Source organism: Etheostoma spectabile, chromosome 11, assembly GCF_008692095.1.
Source record: "Etheostoma spectabile isolate EspeVRDwgs_2016 chromosome 11, UIUC_Espe_1.0, whole genome shotgun sequence".
In the NCBI taxonomy this organism is placed as follows: Eukaryota; Metazoa; Chordata; class Actinopteri; order Perciformes; family Percidae; genus Etheostoma; species Etheostoma spectabile.
The window spans coordinates 13,318,211-13,323,489 of NC_045743.1; the positions used below are offsets into that span (position 1 = coordinate 13,318,211).

The 5,279-nt window shown below is 36.8% G+C and overlaps 1 long non-coding RNA gene across 1 annotated transcript; it reads right to left on the bottom strand.

Moving 5' to 3' along the window:
* Nucleotides 1-4,857: 4,857 nt before the first annotated feature.
* LOC116698384 (uncharacterized) lies at nucleotides 4,858-5,067 on the bottom strand. The gene is made up of 2 exons (XR_004334204.1): nucleotides 4,990-5,067; nucleotides 4,858-4,956 (listed from the first exon to the last, which is right to left on the bottom strand). It is a non-coding gene; the product is annotated as an uncharacterized LOC116698384 (long non-coding RNA).
* Between the last annotated feature and the right edge of the window lie 212 nt (nucleotides 5,068-5,279).

The following is a 5,279-nucleotide window of genomic DNA, read 5'->3' on the forward strand; positions in this document are numbered from 1 at the left end:
ATATTGCATCAGTGCATGCAGGCATTAGGCATTAATGTGGCGTTATAAAGACCAAATTTCCTCACAAGAATTGAAAGAGGGTCAAATTATTTAAAGGTGAAGTTGACTCGCTGGGTATATGGTAATCTAGGTTGGGAATCTGTATACTCATCAGTTGGCCATTATTCTTTCAAAGTACATTGTTGTTCTGAATTTTGAAGTAAAAACACTTATTTTTAGACTTCAAGTCATGGGTGGCCAACCGCAACAACTTGTGTCACAGCCTGCATGGGGCTTGGGAGACTGCCATAAAATGGGACGTTGTTTCAGTAAGTGACCCACAACCACGTTTGCCTTCAAGTGACAAAGCCCTCTACTGGCCGTATTAATTACGACAGAGTGGGGGAGGAAGTCAGTTGACGTATTTTAGAGTTTGCATAAAGAACAAAAGATGTAGAGTGCCCGTCTATCATAAAACACCTTGCGTCATTTAAGAGGGCATAGATAAATTCTGTATGTTGTTGTTTAATTTGGAGCACTCATAGGACTTGAAGAGTGGAGAGAAATCCCATGCTGTGATTCTGGGTTTTTGGGTTTTTAGCTTAGCCCCCGTTAGTCCTTGGTGATTATTGAAAAAACTGAAAGTCAGTCAGTAATAATTACTGCTGCTCGGAAGGTATTTTCAGAATCCTTTTTATACTCAACTTACACTCATATATGTGGATAATTAAATAGTTCATCAGCTGCTCAAAAACATTTTTAATTTGTTTCCCAAGTTTGTATGCTCTTGCCTTTTTTGTACAATCAAGACATTTTTTTGCATGGAAATGGTTGATAGAGAAATAGACTACAACTTATTTCAGAACAACTGCAAAAGTTTAACGCAAAAGGTTTTTCAGAGATTGCTGGATATGACTCTGTCTGTAACTGAAAGGTACAAATTGAGGCTAGGTTTGAGTTTCCTCTTTCTTTTCTGTTATGAATTGTGGGACGGTGTTTCATCTTGGCAGAGGTTTGAAAAAGGGCCAGTGTGCTGTCGTGGGATAGGTGCCACAGCTACAGTATAGCCTACCTTATTTGTAGAGATAAGCAACCACCTCTACAGTAGTGTTGCAAGTGCTTAGCATTTAGGTTGTATTCTAATTTTCATATGAATGGACAGGTTGAATTTGCTGTGTATTACTGTATCAATAAGTGCATACCTAGAAAAGAGAAATGCTTATAGAGCAAAATCAAACATTTTTTATTTAAAAAGAATATGCCGCTTTTACCTTAATGTCTACTTTTATAGCCCTCAGAGGTGCATTTACAGATGACAGAGTTATAATCATATTAGTATACACGGGCGATTGATTGCTACATGCCTCACATAAAAACATCAGGCACCTACAGTAGATATGCAGCGTATGGCCGTTTGGACCTGTTCCCAGTCACAGAGTGGATTAATGGCATTTTGCCGTCATTTAGTACTTTGTGTGTTTGTGTGAATGTGCATGTTTTCTTTAGTTTTGCCTATTTCCATATGGTTGTACGTGGGTGCAAAATGCAAAAGACTCTCCATATGATGTATGGTTTGGGGATGATAATCCTATGTTATGAATGAGGAGCACAGAGAGTAATCTATTGTGTTTTCTTTGTGCACCCAAAGTACAGTTACTCTCTAGAATGATACTAAACTAGACAGATGACAGAGTATCCTTCTCCGTCTCTCTTCCTCTCTCCAGTGAAGACCTTTCCCTTCTGCACTCTCAATTCTCACTCAACCCCCTTTGCTAAAGACAATTTGTCATATAAATTTGGGATAATGGATAATGCTGTGCTGGAATGACATATGACTCAACACTGCTGGTATAAGTACATAGTTGGCATGTCAAAACTACAGTTGTAGATTTCTTTTTTTATAAATGTGTCATACATGGACTGTGGAATGTGTACCTCCGTGAGCGAGTATGTGTATGCACAAGTGTGTCCAGTTTGTATTTGGGTCATGGGATCATGCTGGTAACAAGGACCTTGGGGAGTGTGATCGTCACACATGAGTTTGATTGAGAGGTGAGCTAGAACATGGACCATAAATCACCAATACATCAAACGTCTCCATCATTTAGAACTTTTTTATGAGACTTTCCCATGAACTTCTCTGAAGGAAACAACTGTTGTTATTTAAGACCGCTATCTTTGTCCAAGTGATCCTCCAGATAATAATGAAGTGAATGTAATGGCAGGAATTGAAGTATTGAATAATAAGCATTTGAGACAAACCGGTGACAGACATACAGTACTCTATAATGCCTTCCTACCTTGAAACTTTCAAAGTATAATTCCATTTAAACATTTTGCATCAATAAATGGTCCCATTTAAGTCTCATAATTATTGTAGTGATTAAACATCTCTTGTATTTTAAGTCTCAGAAAGTAGTTTCTTGTTTTTTGTGTATTCTTTGTAAAAAATGACTATCACTCTTTCTAGTTGTTCAGTAAATTTTAAGTATTTTTATCAATTAAATGTGCACATTATGAGATTGACTACATCTGGTCAAATGCATTTAAACAATGATGTAATATGTCAGGCTTGGCTTGAAGTTCAAAAAATGTTTCTGGTGATTTAACATTGTTGTGAGATAAAAAATAATACTTAAATGGGATCTCAAAGTAGTGTGAATTGGTTTGTTTTAATGTTGCACTCCTAATAGAACTGTCTGATCCTAGGATCAGTGCTGTGCTATACCAGTTTCCTAACACTGGTTTAACTGTCTTCTTTGTTGTGTTTCTGTCCTTTTTTGTCTGTTCTTTCATTGTTTTATGATTTTGAATCTAACAATAAAGCTATTATCATCATCATCAAATGCAACCTTTATTCATTTAGAATTGTTCCAGATGCAACCACTGCAAAGTCACATTTTGTATTATGCATTCTCTTTTATTTTGACATTAGATGTCCACAACAGAATGGTGGGGTTTGAACACAACAGAATGGTTATTTGTGAGTGTAGGTATTCAGAAGGAGGGGGCTGCATTTGACAAGGAGGATATATTGAAAACTTAACTGACATCCTATTGTCATTTGATATTATGACCTTACAACATATATGAATAATTATCAGTATTATACATTTAGATACATTTAAATGTAAAATTAGATACAATTGTAGTTTGTGATTATATCCAAGGTTGTGTGCTGATCATAGCTGATTTCCCATATTTAATACAAGGATGATGTTTCACTCATCATAACTGTGTCCATTCATTTTTCCACTCTTTTTACACATTGTTGAAAGCTGTGGAAGGGGCCGCACCTGCCATGGGTTTGTGAGCTTTATGAAACACGTTTGGCTGTCTTTGACTCAAATTGATTTGCCGTGACATCTGGATGCAATATGAGATTCCAGACACATGCTAGTCAATGCACTTGGATAGTCATGCATGGACAAGCACGCACAAATGCATACACATGGGCTGTTATTGTTCACACGGCTTTACAGTGTGAACGACAGTCTTTAACTCCATTCACGCTATAATATATATATATATATATATATATATATATATATATATATTCCCCTCAATGTGCATTACCTAAATGCTAATTCAAGTTACACACAGTAAAACACAGTTAGCAGTGACTCATCTAATATCCCGCCAAGGGAAGATTTAAGAATTTACAAAGAAAAATTGCTCCCCAAAAACTTAAATGGAAAATTCAGAAGATAAAATGACGCAATACAGACTACACGTACTGCTTGACATGTGATATATAGATGAAAAGCAGGGTGAAAACAGGGCAGAATTAAGTCACAAAAAAAATCCATTGAAGGAAAAAAAAAATCTGAACAAAATTATTAAGAATGTAAGATGTTCTCATTAAAAGTATACAATTTTGAACCTTTACCTCCCACAAACCCCTAAAATTCATCAAGAAGTATCTGACATCACCATAATTTCTTCATACATCTCCAATGTCTAAATCTCAAAATGGTTCTCACAAAAGGTAGAAGTGTAAAAGCGCGCACACACACACACACACACACATAAGTTGTGCTATTCAATCTTTGCCGTCCTGTTTTAATTTATGGCAAAGGAGGCTGCTCCAGACATCAGTTCCAATTACCGTCCCCCTTCTCAACATTCGGCTCCCACTGTTGTCTCATCATCCATCAGCGGGGGCTGAAGTTGAAGACGACACCCAACTGGGGCATTGCAAGACACCACGGCTGTGTTTCCTGTCAAACGCACCTCTGAGATCACTTTCTGACTCTGCTACATTTACTTTGCTCTTAGTCTTATTCTCTTTTGCCTCTTTGTCATTTTGGCCTTTTCTTTCTTTAGCAACTTCCCTTGTGTTATCCCACTCTCTGCCCCCTTCTTTTATCTTCCTTAGTCCAACTTGTCTGGTTTCACGAAAGAACACCAGATGTGTTCCTGACATAACACATTTTGGCACATGCAAATTTATCATGTGAAATCAAACTCAACGTATCTGATCCGACATTTTGTAAAGACATGGAGCAGTGATGTATTATGGCTATTTTTAGAGAATCATCTAAAGTTAATTCTCAGCAGCTGGCATCTACTTTAAGAGGTATAATGATATCAACAAGACATGCTCCAATCACAAGAACCTCTATGTTACTGACTCCATCGTCTAGATGAAGCAAGCCTGCATGCTTTCCTTTTTGTGGTAAAGGGATACTTTTTACAAGTATAGGCTTTAAAAACACAGCCAGATTTTTCTGTACACCTACCTGCAATTTAACAAGTATTTTTATAAACTGAGTTTTTCCTCCTTCAATTAAAATAAATAAATAAATCTTGTCCACACAAGCAAGGTTTAAAAAAACCTCTGTCCACAAAAATGTAAAACCATGCTATCAAGTGCTGTCAAGAGCATGCCAAACCAACAGGTGGCGATATAACCCTAACCATTTAGCCATGTTGGCCAATCAGAAGCCTGAAGTTCCTGTAGAGGTCCGACCGGGTCTGATCTCTGTCATCCAAAAGCAACGATGTCACCGAGTTCTGTGTCGTGGGAGTATAGTGAGTTGTGGAGTGTTGCATTCTGACACCTCTGTTTTGCAATATAATGGGACATATATATATATAGAGAGAGATATTTAAATCCCATGTCTTAATCAGAACATGGTATATTCAAAATAAGGCCCTATTCTAAATATCCAACCAGAATATGCGGTTTACATGACCTTCATCAAATTCTAAATATTGTCATATTTGGAATGATACCGTAAAGTGTCTCGAGATAACTCTTTTTATGAATTGATACTATTAATAAAATTGAAATTGAA